This window comes from Hirundo rustica, chromosome 15 (genome assembly GCF_015227805.2).
Source record: "Hirundo rustica isolate bHirRus1 chromosome 15, bHirRus1.pri.v3, whole genome shotgun sequence".
NCBI lineage: Eukaryota > Metazoa > Chordata > Aves > Passeriformes > Hirundinidae > Hirundo > Hirundo rustica.
The window spans coordinates 11,803,532-11,826,962 of NC_053464.1; the positions used below are offsets into that span (position 1 = coordinate 11,803,532).

General features: G+C 42.6%; 1 protein-coding gene across 10 annotated transcripts in view; it reads right to left on the reverse strand.

Annotated features, from left to right (window-relative positions):
- MAD1L1 (mitotic arrest deficient 1 like 1) overlaps positions 1–23,431 on the reverse strand; it is a 346,645-nt gene that overhangs the window by 220,488 nt on the left and 102,726 nt on the right. The window contains exons 1-2 of one of the 10 annotated variants that reach the window (XM_040079081.1): positions 19,654–19,689; positions 19,536–19,592 (exon numbers count right to left, since the gene is read on the reverse strand). The exons of 8 other annotated variants lie outside the window; for them this stretch is intronic. The gene's annotated coding sequence lies outside the window, so the exon portion shown is untranslated. Of the gene's footprint in view, positions 1–19,535; positions 19,696–23,431 lie in introns of those variants that run through there. One more of the 10 variants, XM_040079080.1, reaches the window with a different exon arrangement.

Consider the following 23,431-nt stretch of genomic DNA (forward strand, 5'->3'; position numbering starts at 1 on the left):
AAATCCAACATTCACGCACTTCAAACATATATATATTTAATTCTTAAAGAACGCTTTTTTTTTTTACAATGAAAATACTTGAAAAGCTCAGAACTGAATTTATCAATTTACCCCACTGATACCAACAGCAAAAGAGACACACAAAGGCAACTCCTCCCATGCTCCAAACAGCAATTGCTTTATCACTAGCCCTGTGAAGAAACAGGGGGTCTCTGGAGTGGTTTTAACCCCTCGTGTTTCGATGAACAGCGTGTGATGGATATGGCTGCTATTTGCAACGCCACAGGAGAGGGTCAGAAACAAGGCGGTGTTATTTATACGCGGCGTGTCGTTCCATGAGCCACAGCGGCCCCAGAGGCACAGCATCCCACGGCAAGCTGGCTGCAAGAAAAGGCTCCATGGAACAAGGTTTGCACAGCCTGGGGAACACGGGGGATCTCTGCCAGGGGCTGCCGGAGCCCGGCAGGAACAGCCTGGGAGGGCATCGTACAAACAGTGAGACCCTCACAGGGGAAGGAAAGGGATGGGAAACGAAGAAGGAGCCGGGCTCTGCGTTCAAGGAGCCGGGCTCTGCGTTCAAGGAGCCGGGCTCTGCGTTCAGCATTAAGGGAATTTCTGTGGTGTCTGCTCTGTCTGAGAGCAGAGCATTTCGAACAGACCCAGAAATGACAGCCTGTCTGTGCTGGGGGTGGTTAACACCAGCGTGAAGCGCTTGCTCAGTGTGGACTGAAAGGGGAGGGCAGCTACTCATCACTAATGCTTACTTACACACCACTCCCCCACCGAGCTTGCTAACAGTCTGGTATGCTAATGGATAGTAAGGAATTTATATTTTTTTTTCCTCCTCCTTCTCATCTTCAGTCTTTTCCCGCTATGTTGGAACCAATTTAATTACTGCTAAATCATCTCCAACAACGCACACCGAGCCTGGCCCTGTATTTCTTCAAGAGGTGTGATGTTATCCCTTCGTTTTTCCTGATTTTTCACTTATTTCCTTTTTAAACAGAAGATATTACTGACAAGACGTGTGAGTTTTGTATTTCCCTGCCATTTAGAGATGACATGAGCCTCTTTCTTGCTCATTCCTACTGAAACAATGCTGTCTCTCCTGGCTCATCAACTTTAAAAAGCAAATGCAATTGAAGTTATCATCATGCAGCTCACAAAGAGAGATACCTGCATGATATAATTGATTCCTCTTCTGATCTCACCGGTTAACAAAAATAATTGAATTTGGTACTCTTCCTAACACACATATTCTTTTACAGCTCCGAGTTGAACATCCTCCCTGCTTTTGTCCTTGGTCTCATTTGCAAAAACTTTTATCTTTAGTTCACCAATCTAGCACAAGAAAGAGACTCTCCCAGTCTGGGGAAAACTGGAGCACAGACAATTAAGGCAGGAGGAAAAATGCAGTATAATATATGCAAATACAAATGCCTTATGAGGACACTGTTATAAGTAACTTGTTCATGAAACTCCTGCTCTTAGCAGTGCACAAGCACAGGGCTACCTTTAGGTTTTTATGCTGTCCTTTTTAGCAGTTAATCCTAAAACAGCCTTTTAGGGGAGTTCAGCATCACCCTCTCCTAGGAGGAGAAGCTGGTGCCCCCCAGATGAAGTGGTTGTGGTCAATCACCAGTTTAGAACTGGGCTAAAACACAGACCTCTGAGGTCTCTCTGGGGATCTTCTCAGTGATTAGGTCACCCTTACAAAACAAAACACCAAAATGTGCACCAGCTCTGCATAGGAAAGGATCACTGGCACTGTGCAGCCACTTCTGAGGTGCTGCCTCTCCTGAAGTCACACAGAGAGGGGCAAAGCCAGAAGGAAGCAGTAAAAAGAAGCAGAGATAGTGACAAATATGAACATTCCCAAATAATTCCTGTTGCACGTGCTCCAAATTCTTGACATTCAAAAGTCATGAAAGACACCAGGAGATCTAATTCCTTTCTATTTTTGCGGAAGAAATGATCAGTACCTACCAGAATCAACCAAAATGAGGCTTTGAATTCTAGGAGTAAAAAGGGAAATCCTGCTTTGTCCCTCTGTGAGGGGATCATCCCATCATCTCCATCCCCCTGGAGATGAAAATTAACACTTCTACCTGTAGCCACTAATACTTCATCCTATCCCACATGTGAGCAAAGGAATTCAGAAGAAAAGCTTCTCATTTTCTTCTCAAGTCAGCTTTCTGCTGATGGAGCTTCAGAAACATTTTGAAACCAGTTCTGAGCAAAGGAACAGAGCATTTAGACTAGGAAGAGGAAAAACTCAAGCTTTAGGTCACAAATCCCACAAAGACTTCCAGCAGCACAAAGCCAAAAGCTTCCCTGTATCTCCATTTCACCCTCAGGTGAGGGGAGAAGCCACTTCTGATGTCAGAGCCACCAAAAGCCCTTCAGCAAAACCAGGGCTACATTCACAGGATAACTCATTGAGCTGCTGGAATTTATATGCAGCAACAGAACCATGTAAGGATCAAATAAAATTAATTCTGTCTAATAACAAATTAATTGTCCATGCCAACCTCTAATGTCTCCATCATCAAACGAATTTCCATGTTATTTACCCACCACAACTTCCCATGGGGAAGGAGAAAGACAGCTGCTTAGATTAAACAGTGAAACAGAAGAGCCTCCTAGACAAAGAATCTTTTCATTTTCTAAATGATTGCTCTACTCCAAAACATCTTCGGAGAAATAACGTGTTTTTTTTTTTTATTCTTTTCACAAAACCAGCATGCAAACTCCCTGATTCGATGCTGCTATTTCATTGTCTCAGAACTGCATGCACCAGCTTCTAGTGGCAAGGAGAGAGAGGCTCATGCAGAAATAATGTTCCCATTACAAGAAAAATAAATTGTCAATAGACCTAAGGAAGTTATTTTTCTCATTTTGTATTATTTGAGGCATGGATCACTGTAGCCCTCACCTTTTATTTATCGACAACAGGAACATCTTTAAAAGGCAACAAACAAAACCCACTTTATGGGTAAAACTAGGCTGTAAATTCTTCCAAAGACAAAAAAGTGATATATGTTGTTAGATCCCCACTGCTCTTGTTTGACAATCTTATTTTAATGCCTCTAAAACGTCAAAAATTGTCTCGTTTGACCACACCACAGAGTACCCCTCAAAATCATCATCTAATGAACAGGTTTTTCTGGGAAATAAAAGCAAGCTTTACCCAACAGCAATATTAATGTTCCATCCACTTAAACAATCTCCTGTGATGCCTGAGGACTGCCCAAGATTAGGAAACCAGCTCTTAACAAAAAGCTGATCCATTTAATCCTGGAGAAGTCCTGGGAAGAGAAAGGCAAAAGAAGAGAAGACAGATTTGGAGTAACTTGGATCTTTGACCTAATCAGTCCAACAATTCACTATTTTTAATCAGATAAGCAGACACAACAGACCTTTTAGACAGAAGTCGAAGTGCTTTTGTCACCCAACACACAATTCTTATTTGGACAAGAGTTTAAAAGGTTATTATTCAAAGGGCTGTCATGGGATAACCACCCAGTAACATTTTTTGTTATAGTGCATTTATATTTGTACCGGGAAATCTTTGCTCGAAGCCAACAGTAGGCCTGTGGTCAGACTTAAAAGAGTTCCCAAGATCACAGAGTGGTCCTACCAAAATTCTGCCCTGACTGTCCCTGTAGCCACAGAGGAAAGCAAAAATCTGTGCACAGCAAGACTACGGGGCACGACCTGCAAGAAATCTTTCAAAAGCGAGCACAATCTATCAAACTGATGTAATTTATCCCGGCTGCAATGGTTTTTCTACACAGAGAAGATTAGGAGCAACAGAGTCACTCTTCCAAAGCAGAAACAAAACAACTTCTAGTTAAGAAATGAAGCAGATGGCCTGTGTAGATTAAAGAGAAGGTACAGAGAAATGCACGAGCAAACCGCTGTGCCCAAATCCCACAGTAATTACCACAGCAGTGGCGGCTCACTAATGATGCTGTGCCTCTGAACTGGGACAAATTAACACAAAGACACACATGCTGGTGACTTCCAGCCCAAGGGAAGGTGAATATCCTGGAGATTCAGACATTTAAGACAATCACAACAGATTAAATGCTGCAAGGTAGAGGCAAGCGACATGCAGTCCCAAGAGGAAAGGGATACGGGAAAGAATGTGCCCCTCATCTGTCCCAGAAAACAAAATGAAAATGAAAACTGATGTTCTACACACATCCATTGTACAGACTCTTTCCCATCACACTTGTTTTCCAGTACCTTTACAATCACTCCATTTCCCTCAAACTCCTGTAAAGGCTGGAGAACAGAACCGCTGTCATTGGGATCGATCCTCAGTCAGCATAAACGAGCTCTACCTGGCCCAGGAGTTGTGTTGGTTCAAGTGTGAGCTTCCATAAAGCAAACCTGTTTGAAACTACGTCCCCTGCATTGACTTTTCACTCCCAAACATCGTGAGCTGCCAGAGTAGTACATCTGGAGTGGATGCCTAATGAACACTGCAGTTTTCCCCACTGAGACAAATGGCAGCTAACATCCCATTCCAATAAGTTCAGGCTGTTTAGCTCATTTTCTTGGACCTCTGGGAACAGAGGTGCAGTTTCCAGTGTGGCTTTTTGAATATTACTGATGCTGCCTTTTCTGGGCTTCAAGATGTGGCAGGCAGTAAGAGTCTGTCTGGTCAGTGGAGAGCAATTCAATACTATTTTGTATTTTGGATGATTTTAAGCTAATGAAGGCCCTATTCTTTTTTATAACTCCCCATGCAAATGTTAATTTTTAATAAAAACTTTGCCCAAGTAGGATTTAAAGCTTATCTCACAAGACATATTCAGAGCAGTGCCATGGTGAAGTAATTCTAGGAAAAAAATACGTACAGCTGAAAATAGGATACTGCTGCATGCTTGCTTCAAAGGCTACCAAGAGTTTTTTTGCAGACTTGTCATCAGACTAGCCACTGTGCAGGACTGTAATTATTAACAGCCCAGAGGAACACCATCATCACCATGAGCTCTGTACTGCACATCAGTGACAAAGACACCCTCAAGTGACATCCCTGGAGTGTTCACAGCCAGGTTGGATGGGACACTGGGTCTAGCAGAAGGTGCCCCTGTCCCTGGAAGAGGGTTGGAACGGGTTTTAGGAAGTTTTAGGGTTTCTTCCAACCCACACCATTCTGTGGTTCTACAATTTGGGAAGGCTGGTGGTAATGGAGAGGGTGGGAAGAGCAGGCAGATTTTGTTCAAACTTCCCAGGGTCGGGAAGGTTGAGCTGATGCCAACAGCAGCGTGTGGACTGAGCTAGAGGCTTGAGTGTCACCAGGCTTCCTCTGGGGATAGGATGAAGCTGCTCTGGATGGATGGAAACCTTGCAGAGGCTGCTCAGCACAATCAGGCTGGCAAATCAGCCGCAAAGAGGAACACCGTGCTTGGCTGGGATCTGAGTGAAGAGGGCTTTAAAAAGGTGCTGTTGCTGAGGGACAACAAACAGCTCGTTACATATCCGTGCTCAAGACCCTATAATCAATTCAAAATAATTAAACTTAGTCATGTGAATGGCAGAAGGACCTCCAAGCACCATTTTCAAAACCTGTTAAAAAATCCCTCTTCAAATCTCTAATCCCCACAGCCTTGTTTCTGTCCACCAGAAGTTAATTACGGGAGAGAGTTTCAAAATGTGTTAAGAGCTATGGCATATCCGGGGTCATTTGTGCCAAAGACAGGAAAATGCATTAATGGAAATGGTGCTGTGAGCATCTGAGCTTCTCTGCAGCATTCACAGATTCAAGGACACAACTTGTGGCCTCTCTTTTCCATCTTCAGAACCATTCAAAAAGCTAAAGCTCAAAAGCCACAGTGTAAACTAACCAGACTTCTTTAGTTCTCTCATTTGCTAATTTTTATTTATACATATACAAAACTAAGTACTGTGCATCACTTCTTCCCCCACAATACAATGCAGGTGTCAGCACCTGCCTTCAACCAGTCCATAGAAGTTCCCAAGAGGGAAGAAAAATAATGCTGAAGAGCTCTCTCAACCAGCAGATTTTGCCTTGTATTTCACAGCTTTCTTGGGGCATCTCATTGAGAAATTAAACCTTTGACTTTGGGGAATGAATCCTTCCCTATGCATAGGTCATCAACAGATGGCAGATGATAGAAAACATGCTGCTTCTGAAATATTTATGTTGTTTGCTGCTCTTAAGTTGCTACTTTAATTTGGATCTTGAGGGATGACACTCCAAAAAATTAAAGTCAAAAATCTAATCTTGGTTTTAGGATCCTTACCGTGCCCTATTTAAGCTCCAGAAATCAAAATAACATAAAACTTTGAGTTAAAAAAAAAAGCCACCACACTGACATCAAATCCTTACCTCACTATTTGAAACGCGTTTCATCTATTTCCTTAAAATTACCTTCTTATCCCAATACCCTCATCCATCACCAAGAATCACAAAGTCTGAAGGTTGAGGATGCAGAACGAAGGCCCTGTGACCCATAAATCAGACACATATGGGCACTGGAATTTTAGTTCCCAAAAAAGATTCATGTTCTCTTCCCAGCAGCAAGGAACGGTTGCATTGAGCTAAATACCTTAGAAATCCATATATTTACAGGTCCCAGAAAAGGGGCATGGCATAAAGTAGCAAAATGTGCATGTAACGCCTGAAAAAGACTCTTTTCCCCTCTCAATTCTTTTCCAGTAAAATGCAAAAATGTGGAAAAAAAAAAAAAAATGTTCAGGCTTAATTCTCACCACAGAAAATACGCATACTCTCAGCACACGGAACCTGTTACACAAATGCCCTTTATGCCTGAAGTGCTCCTTCATGATGTGACTCCACTCTAGTCTCAAAACAGACCAACTGTTCTGACTGAATAGAGACCATTTCTTAGCAAAAGCAGCGTGGATCTCTTTCTAAAACAATGCAACAGAAATAAAAACTTCCTTCGAACACGTGGCAAAATAAAATTGAAGATTCCACTTGACACACAAAATAGAAACTTCCCTCACACAAAGCACAACGTAGATGAATGGCAAAAAAAAGTGCATACACATATCACTGAAAGGAAAAGCTTGAGAATAGTTCCCTCTTCTTCTTCTTAAATGTTTACACATTTGCCCAAAACCAGTATTGGACACATAAAAATCAGGAGTCTTACCATTTGTGTAACAGAGATGAGCATCACAAATTAGAATACTTTGTGTTTTAAGCAGTGTTTTGTCATTTCCATTTGTCAGAGCTGCTGCAAACAACGCTCTGTTGGCCCTGCCAGGGACAGGCAGCCCAGTAAGGGACGAGACATCAGCTCCATGTGTGCCCCACCTTCAGTAAATTCTGTAAGTTCACTGGTTTTTCTGAGCACTCATTTCAAATTCTCCCAACCACACAGCAACAGGATTTAGTCAGCAGAGAGGCTGAAACAACACTGGTTTCCTCTGGTATGGGGAGTCAAGAACAAGTTATTCCCTAAGTATTCTGACCTGCACAGGCCTGGGTAAACAAGCCTTTAGCAGCATCTCCCCAGACACCAGGGACAGCTTTTCCCTGGTGGAGCTCAGGTGACATTCACAGAGCCACAACAGAGAGAAAAATCAGCCTGAGGCTTATTGCACAGCAGCATTTCATCTTGGTCAGCCCACCAGCCTGGCTAAAGAGAGGATTTAGGATATCAAATACAAGAGAAAACCTCAAACACCCAAATCCCAGAGTATCTCTGGCCTGACATCCCTTTCAGGGCATCTTTTAAGGAAGCTGTGCTACCAAGGCAGGAGCAAGCAGGGGATAAGTCATGACTTTTCAGCGTGGGTGACCTTCTCCACCTGCCTTCCCCCAAATGAGTCTCCAAAAAAGGTTTTTTTCCCTTCCCCATATCTTTTAACTCTTTCACAAAATGTCAAGCTGATTTTCAAGGCCAAAGAACAGCCACCTGACATCTGACAGTAAGACCATCATGCTTTCCACTAGGAAAACCACAAAAGGATAAAATGAAGAGAAAGGCTAATGCCAAAGAGCTGTTTCACAAAGGTCACACTGAACACAGGGACTCCAACCTCAACTGCAGCCCGTGGTAAGGAGCACTTTGGGTTTGCTCAGCCACTCACTTTGTATGTCACTTGCACACTGGAGAGCAAAAAACTACAGAAAACAAATCTGTCTTCAACTGTTCTTGGTCCTTAGAAGCTCAATTACCTTCAGCACCCTCAAACTATCTGGACTGCCCTCAGGAGCTGACAAAACTCTTCACCTATGCTTAACAATACAGATGGTTTAGATAGTTTTGTTTAAAAATGCAGACAGTGAGGTTTCTCATTTTCCTAAAGCATTAAACTCCCTCTTGAAGTGTAACCTGAGATCAATCTTATTACATCTGTTATGCAGCAGCTTTAATAAAGTGTTAAAATGAAAAATATTGAAAAATTACAGGAGAAAATAATCCTCTGAAAAAATGTGAAAATGGAATGGGCAAATAATAATGCAACTGGAGCAGAAAACTATTACATTCACTCTCAGTTTTCTCCCATGCTGAGCACCTCCTTTGCTTAATCTTTCTGAGAGGAGGCAACACTAAATGCCAGTCCCCACCAAAGTCTCTGCTCCCAGGTTTGTACTCCTAGTAAAACTACTCACTACTTCTGCAGAAAAGAACTTTCCTCTTTAGAACAAGACAGAAAAAAACCCCAAAACCCCAAACTGTTAAATCTGCTTGTTTATAAAACTCCTTATGTAAAGATACTATAGTGAATGTAGTATTAAATTATGCAGTGTGAGATGTAATGGAGTGAATTATATTCAGTAAGATCACACATTACTGAAAGTATGAAAAAGTTCTGCTGCTGGCTTTCAGTTGTCAAGCTACACACACGTACATACATATTTTATATATATATTTTTTGCTCATCTCATTATTTTCTACTGTCTCCATGTGTGATAACATGCCCAATTCTGACACTTGTCCTGTTCTCCCTGGAAGACCCTACATTAGCATGTAAATAGCTGGCAGATATGAGGAAATGAAAGCAAGGAATAGCTCTTTAATTAACTTTAATCCTCTGAAAATCCATACAGCAATCTGTTCTGACAGTTTTCTACACAAGATCTTCTTAGGAGGTCCCTAAGTGCCGCCTGAGGAGCACTGCCAGGCTGGAACGAGGAGAAAGAATGAAGAAACCCGTTTTGGAGACAACATTTAGGCATTTCTCCGCTATTAAATGACAACTGGTGCCTGCCATCTGGCATTATCAGAGCTGTCATTAGCCTGGCTCTGGATGGGAAGCTAAGGGATGCCATAAGCAGGGCTCAGCACACACAGCAGCCTCCTCCAGCTCCTCACAGCACACAGCCCTCAGGGACACCTTTTCTCAGCCCACACTTAACATCCTCAAGGTTGGAGGGCAAAGGAGTCTCCTTGTTGGAATATTTGATCAATCAGCTCTGTAGCAGTGCCCAGCCCCTCAACGCTGAACGGCAAAAAGGCTGGCAGGCTGTAAAGGAGTGAGCTGAAATCGTTCCTCGGTGGCTCACAGCTTCCAAATGTGACAAGTGTTATCCATAATGCTCTATTACAAGGAAATTTCGAACAAATTTTGGTGTGGGGAAAAAAAAAAAAAATAAATCTAAGGATAAATGGAAGGAGGTGCAGTGGCACAGCTTTGGGCAACACGAGATTGTCAAGGAACTCCTTCCTACAGGTTGGATTTAGCTCTGAAAGTGGTCTAACAGTCCCATTCCTATAAATTCATATTTTGCCAGTTAAACCACAACAAGTATAAAGACTGCATGTCATCACAATTCCCCCCTCAATATTATTAATGCTGTAATATCATGAGCAGACATCTCACTTAATTCATCACATCAGATTCCAGAGCTAAAACATACAGAAAAGACCCAGCATGGCAGCTTCAAAAACCTGGTGATTGATAATGCTCAGAAGAATGCATCCTTTTATGAATATGTGAGCATGAATTTCAATAAAATGACCTTTAACATGACAGATTCCAGCTGAAGAAAGAAACAAATCTCTAGTGACACATATATTATTAAGATGAAGGTGCTCCTTCTAAGATTTACCTTAGACTAGTCCTTATACACACTGATCACTAATCCTCTTTAAACTATGCCCTACTTCCTGCAGCTCTGAGAAGTTGTGTTCTAAACTGATCTAAATTTTCCAGACTAGAGAAACACCATAAAAAGTACCCTTAACAGCTGTGAAGACAAATAAAAGGTGAAATTGGAATAAGTTCATAGAAACATCATAATCACATCCAGGACTAGTTAGAAGATTGCTCTTTGGCCATCTGGCAACAGTACCTGGCACAGATAATGCCTGAACTATGGCCTCTCACCTTATCTGGCAGCTGATTGCCTCCCTTTAAATAAATATGCAGCCACCAACCAGGTTGTTTCATCAAATGAAACAATAAAATTAAATAAGTCAAATAAATAAAATCTAATGATAAATTTTAAAGGGGGAAGAAAGGGGAAGGGAGGAATCCATGTAGTACTAGCCCAAATGAGGTATAACAGATTTGAAATCCCCACCTGAGCCTAGAGAACAGGACCACCCAGCTCCACGGACTGCCCACAGCTGCACATTGCAGAGGCTGATTCATCTTGCAGACAGACAGCAGTGACAGCAGCTGTGATCCAGTCACACTTTTCTGGGAATACAGTGATTTCTTTACTCACTGCAACGCTGTTAAATCTCACAGGATATTCAGACACTTGTACAGGGAGAAGAGAACGAGCAGCTCAGAAATTGCTTCTTGCGGTATGTGAACTTGCAAGGGTATCTCATATCTTTAAGGAAATTTGAAATGAAATAGATTTCTTTTTTTTAACATGACCAGTTTCATAAAGAGGAAAACAAATATAAATATCAAAACACTGAAAGTCACGATGCTTGCATGATGCAAGAAAAGGTCATGTAAATGTAAAACATAATGGAGAAGATCAAGTAAATAAAAGCCACAGCAATAATATTAATTTTTATTTTAAAGGCAGATAAATTTCAACACCATGAAAACATAAAGCCCCAAGCAAAGCTGAAATGGGCAGCTCCACATACAGGGCAATCCTTTGAGTCTCTCAGAGGCACAAGTGGCTGTAGCTGCACACTCTGACCCAGCAAAGATCCAGGCTCCAAAAAGAATCATCACTGCTCCTCTGCTTTATCCAGAGAACTGCGATAAAGGCAGCTAAATGCTTCAAGAAATTAAACTGCACTAAGAAGATATAATAATAATCTCAAAGCTGGATATTCACCCAAGACCAAAAAATAACAAAGGTGTTAGCAGACAAAAGGAATAAAATGATTTATCATTAAAAATGGCTATCCTATTGGAGATACCGGACTGCACACATCCTCCTCTGTTTTGAAAGCAGAGATAAGGTTGTTCTGGGAAATCAGAATCATTGGCAAGGAAGTTTCACCTGAACATTAGGAAAATTAGTTAAGAAGGTTCAGAATTCAAAGCACCTCTTTGAGTTGAGTGTAACAAGATAAAACAGAGATAGATAAGCACGAGCTTTTGTGAAACTAATTTAAACTGAACCAGTTGACAATTCTTTGAGAGAACTCACAGGAGAGTGAACCAGTGAACACAGGGTTTGAAAGGCTGTTTAAGTGAGTGAGCATCCCTGGGTTTTAATCATTATGTGAGAACCAAATACCTGCTGGTGGGAGCTGGCTGGTGGAGGGGCACACCACCCCTCCCTGCCCTGGAAAGCAATTAGCAGGAGGCTGCACTGAGGATTAGAGACAGAAGTTTCCTTCAGGATCATTATTAGCTTAGTGGAACAGGGGCAAGCAGCAAGATGTGAGCTGACAACATAAAATATTAATGTCAGCAGAGCCTAGAGACAAGGGTGAGACATTCTGGAGCACCTAAAAATATCAATAATGACAGATGAGCAAAGGCTGATAAACAGACTGAGCAAAATCACACACGAATAGAAGTTAATGCAGAGGGGAAGGAAAAAAGTTTACATTTCACACAGTGTGCACACAAGCAGCTTTTACACCACAACCTCCTAGGGATTTGGTTTTGACACCCTTGGAAGCTATGACATCCCTAGGGACATGCCAGCCAACCAGAGCACACAGAGAGGAGGGAAGGGACTTCAGCCACAACCTCCACAAACAAAACCACTTCAGCAACGCAGCTCCAGGAAAAAAATCAGACCCTTGTACTAACACAGGTTCACCACAACGATACCAGATGCTTCCAGGATATGACAAGACTCAAAAGACATAGAAAACCAGTGAAATGCTGATACTAACCCAGCGGAGCAGGCAGTGTCAGGGAATACATACACAAAGGATTTGCCACCTGAAGGGAGGTCATTGTCACATGGGTAAGGCACAGAAAACTGTAGTCTGTGCTGGGGGACTTCATAAAAAACCAAACATTCTCAGAAGGAGATGCAATAAAGATTTCACAGCTCTTCCACTAGCACTCCTGTCTGACTTGGGCTCGGGTCGTCAGCTATTTCACCCCAGCATCTCTGTTCCCCATGCTCTTTTATAACTGAGATTACAGTGCTTCCCCACCTCATAGGAATGACAGAAGGAAGAAAGCAGCTCTAGACACTGAGTACTACTAAAATGTGAGTGACAGCATCATTCAGGTTCCCAAAATAGACAGCATTTAACCTTGATTAGTTGCTAAGAGCTCTCCTAAATCTACCAAGCATTGATACTCTGATATTTATAACACATTTAACTCCAGACCAAGTCCCAGGACAAAAAAAGGAGAAAGGACAGGCAATGTATCAAGAAGGTTTCCCCCTCCCTCTCAGAGTTTCTTATCACTACTTTTTGGGGGAAAAAAATTGCCAGGAAAAAGAACTCATTGGTCTGGATGAATAAACCTTGTAAGTCCCAAAGCCGCCCCTGGGGAGAGCAGCAATCATGCTTGTTACATCCAAACAACACAGCAAAATGAGAAGATACCATTTCTCTTAAGTTGTATTTGCACCAAGAATGAGAACTCTGTAATTTGCATTTAATGTTATTAGCCTTCCTTTTAGCATATTGAAAGTTAATTACAAATCAAAACTTCTGATGCAGATCGTTAGGCGCCCATTCATCCGCGTGGAGGCAGAGCCACGATCCGAGCGCGGAGCGGCAGCTGAGGAGGAACAGCTCGGAGGTTCTCGGAGCTGAAGAACATCCAAAACACAGGGAATTCTCCATAAAGCCAAAGTATGCCCCCTGCCCACCAGGCAGGCTTGGCAGGAAGTTCTTTATCTGTTCCTGTTACTAATTCAACTGGACATGCCTACTTGGATGTTCTGGCTGCAGTCAAGAGATCCAGGTCCTTCAGCGGAGCAGTCTGGCACTAAAACTAAGCCTGTGTAACTGCTGGCTTATGGGGGCAACAACTCCACATCCCTGCTCCCTCTCCTTAAAGGAAAACGAAGCAGAAAACAAACCACCTCCGCAGAGGGAGAAGTAGTGAGAGCATAAATAGTGACAAAAAGAGCACCCCAAACTCAGCCTAGCTAGGTGAAGTTTAACAAGAACTCACAAAGTCGCAGCATTTTGGTAGGAGACAGATTTAAATGAGTCAGCTTGAGCTGCTGGCTTGGAGGGATTAAAAAATTCCTTATGTTAGGGAGTGAACCCCTACAGAGGACTCGATGCAGAAAATGCACCAACAGCTGCAGCAGAAGGAGCTTCAGAACCTCAGAATTCACAAATCCATGTGCAGGCAGAGAGGAAAGCGAGGCAGGGAAGGTATGCACATTTAATTACTTCTGCATTTCTGGTTTTCTTGCGTTATCTGAAGGAAAGCATCAGAGCCAGAACACGTGTTTCACACCCTTCAGCTTGCCATGCCCCCAGAGAGTTAAACTATAAGCCTGGCTATTATTTACATCTCCTCAGCATCCCATTTAGGATGTTTTCAAGGAATTCAGCAGGGCTTTTTTCTTCTCTTTTATGCAAGTAAAAAGCCAATACTGGAACGCAAGGGCTACAAACATAGCCTGAGGTTAACACCACACATGACAAATTCATGTGCATAGATATTACATAAGAAACACGTTGCCTCACACCGAAGGAGGGGGTGAGTTAAACAACTTTCTGGGGCTTTTAAAATAATTCTTCAGTGGAAAAGATTTCATTTAAAGCTTTTAAAGTGTGATGACCATGCTCCATTATGAACCACTCACTGGGCTACCCGTGACCTGCACCTCTGTCACAATTCCAGCACAGGGATGGGCAGAATGAGACACTGAACGTGTCCTGCTGTACCCCACACGTTCAAAGATGAAACGGCCACTAAGCTGAGTGGTACTTTCCTGCACAGGATTGTTTAGGGGCACATGAAGGCTCCTTGGAGAAGGCAATCACCTGGGTTTTCAGCAGAGCTGTGCCTGGATGGTACACAGAGGGAGAGTAGAAATGAGCGGCTGTTGCTGTTCCCCAGCGTTCAGGGAGAACAAAGAATGGCTCTGAGAAAACTAACAGCTCTGTGGTTTTAAATTGGGAGGGAAAGAAGAAAACAAACAGATGATTTGCTTGGCATTTTGCTGGAAGCAAACAGAAGAGCTGGGATTTACTTAAAGGACTGGTGAAGTGAACCAGGGATGGGAAAGAAAATGATTCCAGGGTGAGCTCTCCAAGCACTGAGGTGGCAAAGGACACCCCCAGCCCTTGGGTGGAGGCTTTGGTCCACACAGGCTGAGCCCCTTTAGCCTCATGTACAGAATGAACAAGAGGGGGGAAAGGAAAATGAAGAGGGATATGTAGTGGAAACAGGGAGAGATGTCACTGGAGTGAGCACTGCCTCCTGCTCATGTTCACTTCATGCAAAAGGTCAAGAATTCTCTTGTATGGTGGTTTTCATTTTTTGAAAAACAACCCCAAACGGTTCACAAGCACTTTTTTCCCCCCAGCACCAAACTCTTACATACGCTATCTTAATAAACATCTCCACGTTGAAGAGGAATAAAAGGCATTTTGTTTTGATTTCATTATATCTCCTGAAATTGCTTTTTTCTTTCTGCATTTTTTTCCTTGTCATTCAGTTGTGGTGGCCCTCACTGAGGGATAATGCAATAACACTTCTGACAAGGTCAGCTTTCCAATAACTTGGCAAATGGCATTTCCCAATGACAAAACAAGCACAGCTTCTCCTCTCTTTGTAATTAATATAATAGAAATGTCAACCTGAAAAGTTGGTCTCCAAAGGTAGTTTGTTATCAACAGAAAATTAATTTATTAAAGCCAGAAAGTGTTTCCTTATCTGCAAGGCTGAAAATACTATTTACAGAGCAGAATTCCTATTGCAAGCATAAAACATAAAACTCCTGCAGCTTATACACGTGTCTGAAAAAAACAGCAACTGAGGAGAGGAGTTAAATTGCTCAAATTTCTAATTCAGACACTAGATCATTTGGGGAGCTGCACACTCCTTTTGAAAATGCCCTTGTGGCACCCAAAATAATTATGACTAAAAGACCAAGTAGGGTGGGGGTTCCATTTTCTCCAGTGTTGCTCCACTCTTATTGTTTAAGCCTTATTTAAACTTTACTCTGGCCATGCTTCCCTATGCTTAAAAAGCAGCTTGGATACCCTACAGGATTATGGAACCTTCCTAAGACAACCTCTACAAATCAGAAGACTCTTGTGAGAAGAGATCATCTCCTCCTGATAGAAAGCAAGTCCAACATCATCTTGATGTGTAAAAAGCATATCCTCCTTTCCTGTCTCATGCTCACACTTCACCTGTTGATCCCTTTTTAAATTCCTGACTTCAAAAAGGCTGGGATCTTTCCAGGGAAATCCTGAAGCACTTCATTCATACAGACAGAAAACTAAGCCTCAACTTCCCCACTGTCCCAAACTGGTTCCATCCAAACAGGGAAGTTCACAGTTAATGATTCTGCACAGTCCCTGCCCCACAAAACACTAAAAAACCCAGCAGCTGTTTTGTATAGTGAGAAACTTGTAAAATAATAATCTGACACCAGTCAAAATTAATTAACTGAAACGACACCAATTCTTCAAATTTTCTATAGCTTCTATTAAACAGTTGTTGACGCTATCTGAAATACCACCTGAACAAATGTGCTCATAAAAGAGGGAACAGTACATTTCTCCTCAATGCAACAAATCATGGGTCAGAGACCATTTCCAAGACGCTTTGTAAAACCTCATTTGACTTCTAATATATTCATCAATTTAAGCAATGCTTGACCTGAGATGTTGTGAACACACATTGAACAAAATAGTCAGTACTGCATGACACTGTGCCAGGAGCAATCCAAAACTCCTCAATTCTCCAGACAGTCCTTCAGTTTTATAAAGATTTTGGGTCTTCATTTGAAAGGATGCTCTGACTGGTGCCTGAGTAGTGCAGCTGTTCTTACCAGAGGCTCCCATCACATGTTGAAATAAGCTACTGTGCAATTACTTAATTATCTCTCTCCCCTATCCTTAAAAAAAAAAATCCATTGCAATTCAACTTGAAGCAAACCCAGTTAACCCAGTTTTATGGCTGAGAATTAAAACAGAGAGAAGTCAGAGATTCAAAGCTACAGCTCCTGTGGCAATACCACCACTCTAACAGGCAGTGAGATTAATGCCTTCAAACCCTAAGTATCTGAGGAACAAAGAATTGCAAAAAAAAAAAAAAAAATAAAACACAAACCCTTTTTGTGCAGCTTAGCCTTGCTGGTATTTCAGAGCCTGCTGTTCAGAAATCCTAAGCCCCTTTTCCCTGTCCCTGGATGCTGCCCCAGCCCCTGCCCAGCAGTCAGCTTTGTTCTGCCCGACTTCCCCCAACAATCGCTCCCTCATCCCAGCCATCCATCTTCCTGCCTGCTTCCCTGCCAGACCTGCTCAACCATCCTTCAGAATTCTGGGCTGAGGAGCTAAGGAATAAATGTTACAGCACACGCAGCAAGGGAACTATAACTTTGAATTACCTGACCTGGGTGAGTTTAAATTCTCAGCCATAACATTGGATTAACCTAATTTCTTTTTATTGAGTATTTTACCTTTAGAAGTCCTACAGCCCTTTCTCTCAGAGAAATATGAGAACTGAAGGTCATATAAATTCTTTTATGGGTATATTTCTAATTTTCGTAATCTAACCTCTTAGCAGTGAGCATTCATATCTAGTGGGGGCAGAACAAAGCAGAATCCAGTCAGTATTCTGGGAAAAAAAAGATCACATTTCTATTGTTCTTCACAGATACCTCATAAAATAACACATAACTTTTAACTTTGCTGCGTACTCTGAATTGTTATAAAATTTTTAAAAACCCTCTAAACTTGCTGCTTAAATAGAAGTTATGTCAGAGATAACATCAGTGAGAATACAGAGGCTGTCCTTGTGCCTCCACCTCAAAAGCATCAGATATAAAGATAACGATGAACTCCGTATTTTTATCATTGCAAGGTTTACCAGATACATAATAAGGCAAGAGGAAAAAAAAAAAAAAAATACACAAAACTGATTCCCAGAAAACTGCTAAGATAATTTTTATGAGCTCTTTTATGGTTCTAAAAGGGAAAGGGAAGCAAAGCCCAGGGACAGATTCCTCCAGGTACCTCAGGGGTACACAAAGTACAACATCCAAAGCCAGGGAAAAGGCACATTTCTCCACTAGCTATGAGGAATTAGGACAACAGATCAAGAGCAAAAGGTCCCACTAGGGAGGATGCAGTGGAAAGCAAGAGGGGCAGAGTGGCTCCCAAACGTGTGCAGTGCCCACATCTCAGAGACAGACACACCTTTGACAAATGCAGACTGACAAGTCCAACTAAGGGAACTCTTAGGCTTTGAAAAATTATTTTGGAGCAGGATAAGGAAATGAAAACTCAACAGCTCCGCTGCTTTCTTCACCCAGTCAAGAGTAGCAAACTTCTGACCAAGTTAGGCAAAGAACAATGGCAAAAAAGGAAACCAGGCACTGCTCTGGGAGCCCACACCAGCAAAAACCCCATTCTTCTGACTTTCCAAAATCTGCAAATCCCACTTGAGAAACAGTAACATATCCTGGTTTAATTTAAAGATGCTTCCTCCTCCCAAATGGTCTTTGTGCCCTGCTTCAACACTGCTGCAGCCAGTCCCTTCTACAAACACATTGATTTCAGCTTTCCTTTTTCATTCTTTATAGAGATTCTTCAATTGCATCAGTAAAAGATATTAGCAGGCCTCGTGAAACAACCTGTTTCAAAGGAAAATGGCTTGTACTCATTTTCTTCTGGAAGACAATTGCCATTTGCTTAATATAGCCATGATATTTTACTGAGGTAATTATACTCTTAGCTATCAGTAACAATTAAACCCTTAGATTGAGGTTGCTTAATAAAGGTCTCAAAATAAATAACACATTCCAAACACAGTATTTTAAAATGTCAAGCATGCAAATAGGATCTTGTAATGAATATAACGAAGCATCAAGTATAAATCAGCACAGAGTTAGTTTGTCACTGTACAAGCGTCTGCAAAAATTGCCATTGGACTATTGTGGGATTGTGCTCACAAAGCTACAGCAAGGGCAGTGCTGCAGATGAAACCATTTCAATAAAATGAAAATAAAATAAAATACTATGGCTGGGTCACGGCAAGGCCAGGGTGAAGCCATCAGCACTGCTGTGCTTCTCTAAGAGCAGGGCTGAGTGACTTGGGGAACAGCTGAGGCTGATAAAGTCTGTATTTGTTCTTTTGTATTCCCTGTAGCAACTTCCTTGAAAACCCGAGTTAGACCATTCCATTAAAAGCTAAATAAAACTCAGAAGTGGACAAATTAGAGGGTACAGACAGAGGGAAGGAAAAAAAAAAATATCACTCTCAGACTGAGATCTAGAGCCACTTGAAATCAGGTCAAGAGATCCTAGCAGGGTATGGAAAGTGAGAGCATGGCTTAAAGGTCCTCACAGTGCAGACTGCAGGATGATTAAGAAAGGTAAAGCAGACCAGTGATACACATGAAGAAAAATAAAAATAAAACAGGAAGCATGTTGTCAGAACACACATTTGTGGAGCTATCCTGCAGGGCATCTATTGCAGGCAAAGAGTGGTAGCAGCAAGTTACCTCCAACACTGCTGCATGTGGAGGCAGCTGCCTGAGCTCCACGTTAAGTGGATCAGGACCAAAATATGACACAGCAAGTAACTGGAAGAAGTGACTCAAAAAAAAAACCAAAAAACCTCACAACAAATTTGGGTTATACAGCAAAAAAAACCCCAAAACAAACAAATAAAAAACCCAAATAAACTGTGTTGAAATAACTCTCACAGAACTCATTTCCCTGGAGCACTTTCCACCTCATAGACAGAAGGCAGCCAGAGGCCAACAAAAGCAAAGTGTGAGTCTTCCTTAATTCCAACAAAACGTCTATGGAAGCCAGCATCAAACGCCCAAATCCTGCTTTCTCCTCACAAAACTCAGCACTCTTTATCCACTAATCCAGAAAAATCACAAACATGGAGCCCAGCAACCGCCCTGCATCAGACTGAACAGAGGAGCATTTTAGCACCAGTTCACATGGCAGAGAATTATTCATAAAAGCACCTACCTCATCTCTGACCTGTTGGCCTTCATTCTTTAAAAAAAGGCACCCTACAAGAAGGGTCTGGGAATTAAAATTGATGATGGTACTGGCTATTAAAAATTAAAATTCAGCAGTGACCTACTCCAAACCCCTGCACTCCACAGGCAGCAATCCTCTCTTTGTCTCTTTCTCACACCTGTTAATGATCTTCTATTATCCTGCTATTATCCTTCTCCACCCCTAACTACCCACCACCTTTTTCTCTGAAATTATATCATCAACAATCAAGTTGAAATTAGAGAGACCTGTGCTCAATCTAAAAGGCTGCTGAGTTTCCTTCAAGCACGGAGGGTTTTGTCTCGCTCTTCTCAAGGATGCAGGATGGTCTAAGGAAGCACTCACAAAACCTGCCTTGCTTAATCACAGAGGAGGGGGATGTGCAATCACCTTAAAATGAATTTATAAATGTTGGAGTCCAGGGCATTCCTTTGGTTACCCTGGAAGGTCAGGGACTTGGGCAGGGGGGTCTGGGACCCCAGCCCAGAGCCCAGGGCTCAGAGAGACACTGGATTTGATTTCAGTCCATGGGAGAGGCTTCTTGCGCTGCAGGAAGCATTGCAGGCCACAAGAGTGTAAAAATAGTAGTTTAGTATATAACGGGGTGAAAAAACAGTGAGTTTGGGATTCTTGGCATTGAAGTGAATGGGGCAAGATGGAGAATTTAGAGCGTTGTCTCTTTCTTCTTCCTTCTTGTTCCCTCACTCCATTTCTGCAGTGACGTTGGCACAAAGCAGTCAGTGAGGACTGGGTCAGAGTAAAGATGACCTTTTTAGTAATAGTGATAGACATTGGTAATAAATAGTAAATAAAGAATACGTAGCAATTAGTATAAAAGATAAGGACAGCCCAGAGACAGGAGGAGTCACCAGATGTCCGAGCCGCGGCAAACATCTTTTGGACACTGAGAAAATTGTAAGATAAGAACTAATAAACGAAGCATGTAACCTTGAAGACTCCGTCTTTTCCTGCGTTTGGCACAGAGCTTTGCAGAGGGCCAGAACTCTAAAACCACCTGAATGCTGGGGAATTTAAACTCCTGAAAAGGAGCCCCTGACAACTGCCGTCCCTGAGTGGACAGAAACATATAAAGAGGAAGGTAGCTTCCCTGAGTTCATAAAGACCTACAAAGGGGAGACACAGTGAGCAGAGGGAAAGGTTTGGCCAGGGTCAGGCCGACAGCAGTTAACCACGTGTGGAGCAGCAGCACAGCTGGGGATGCACCAGCACTGCTTAAATGACATCCACAGAATCATGACATGGACTGAAGGAAGGAGGGAGAGTGAGAACAGCCAGGGAGAGCATTGGATACTGCTCACAGCCCCGAGGAGCAGCTCAGACCTGCCCCAAAGCCAACTGTGCTGCCTGGATGCAGAGCACAGCCCGGGGTGTGATGGCCAAAAGTTCTGTCACAAGGATCTGCTTGCCAAAGTGCCTGCTTCTAGTGTATGTACAGCTAATTTTTCACATATCCCAGGACAGGGGTTAATTCATCTTCTTTGCTGCACACCCAGAACTTTAAGATCCTTCCTTGTGCTTTAAAATCATCTACCTCCTCAGAAAAAAAAACATCATGCGGGACCCAATACGACAGAGAAGCCATCAGCATTATTTTAAATCTTTACTGATTACAAAACAAAGCAGATGGCAAATCAAGTCATGAACTCTGCATCTGCCATGCTTAATGAACAGTTTAATTACCTAGTCCCATTTCTGATGCATTTTTGCCATTCTCAGCTCTGGGAGTCACTAACATACTTCACACTGACTGATATCTCCAGGAACATGTGGTATCAGCAGTCAGCTGGAGTTGGTTAATCAATACTTGTTTAATCTCTAACTTTTATGGTGATGGCCTAAATTATGTCTCAACAGAAACAGATTTCCTATCATATCACATGATCTGGTTGAGAGCCCAGGAAACAAAAGGGAATTTTTCAGTCTCTTCTCTGGGCAGCAGAGTAGCCAAAGGCAGACAAGTGCACAGACAGGAAATAAACGCAGCGAAACAGCGACATCCAACACGAGCAGATTAGTTCAGTCCTGGTGGCATGCCTTATACAAGAGCAAGGGCTGCAATTATGGCAGCGTACATCCATAAAGCCTACAATTTCAGGAACTAATTGGACTCATTTGGAATATGGTACAAAAAGTAACCGAAACTGGGCTTCCCATTTTCAGTTTTGAGCTTCCTGCAAAGGATCCCAGCTGCAAAAAGCATTTTGTCTCTGGTCAAACCTGCAGTGGTGTGGGCTGATCCCACACACTCTACAGCTTCTTGCAGGAGTTCCTTCTGAGCACACACAGCTGCTTCGGGAGTCACTGACCTGAACTGTGCAGGGGAAGAGGCTGGCCGCTCTGAACCCTGGCAGCAGCTAAGTACAAACCACAGTGAGGGCTGATCACAGCCAGGTAAAATCACTGGAGGAGAGGAGGAGGTGATAGCCAACCTTTGGCCCTCCACATCAAAGGGCTTTGGGGGTTTTTGAGTGCACCTTTATTGCCGTTCTCCACCAACACTTCTGCTGGCCAGTTGTGCCCTCTGTAAGCTGCCCTCCTGAAATAAATAAGCCAGAGCTGGCTTTCCACGAAATACTGATTCAAATCAGCTGCTTACACTCAAATAAGGATTTTCAGAAAGGGTTTTTCATTTTGGGAGACCTCTACGTCATGTAAAATTTCCTAGAGATATTCCAATTTTAGCCATTCAGAAATTAGCAGAACTGACCGTTTTCAACAAGCCCACTTCATAAACAAAGACCAGGAGTTATGTGCAAAGCTCTCATCAAAAGAGAAACACTCAAAAGCTTAAGGACAACAGAGAAGTCAAATACAAAACCGTGTGAGTAAACATGGCATTCAAAGCAAATACAGCAGTAAATCAAACAGGCAAAAGGGCAGAGGTGGACTAGATGTTTCCCCAGCATTTCAGGCATCTCCCAGTACTGCTGTATCACAGCTACCTCAGGTATTAAAGCAAAGATGAGTTTCCCAAAACTCTGAGCTAAGGGAAAGCAAAAAGCATGACAGACAGCAAACCCAGTCAGGCAGATCTCTGAGAGAGTGAATCCATCCCTTCAAACATCAATTTCTGTTTCACCACCTTAAGTGAAGGGAGTGACAGTCCAGGAGAAACCTTCCAGCCATCAATGTCTGAAAGCCTCAGTGGTGTCCTAATCTACTCTTATGTTTCATTTGAAAACATGTGAATCAGAAAACTTCAGTCCTGCCCTGGTTTCCAAGGACATATGGGACAAACTGATCAACCAACACGTTCTAAAGAGCAGTTTGTGAGCAGGAAAAACCAGGATGCAGCTCCTACACCAGCCCACACTCAGCAGTGGAATCGATGGGGCTGGACCACTGCAGCAACCTTCAGAGACTGGAGAATGCTGTCCCAGTCTGCCAGGGAGGAGAGATCTGTAGGGATGCACTGAAGTATCCCAGACTGACAACTGTGTCATTTCCAAGCAGTAAACCAAGGGGAAAGGCCCAAGTAAGATCAGGAAAGCCCAAAGGAAGCAAATGAGGTGAGGAAGGAAGCAATGGACAGAGAGGTGAAATGCACTGAAATGGAAATATGAGAGCAACCAAGGCAGGAACCGTGGCAAGCAGCAACTGAGCATGACTGACAAGTGAGACAGGCACTCTGTAAGAGCCACAAAATATTGCTTCAGTCTCGGGGGAAAAACAATCAGTAGCCATAGAAGTGAGAAGGAGTCAGACTGGCAGAGCAAATACCCCCTTGAAGAGAGTACATTTACTACTGAAATATTTGGTACTGCTGTTCCCAAACAAAAAAACAACTTCCTGTTCTCTATTCATATTTTAAAACATATTCTAGGACTGAGACTTCCAGGTTC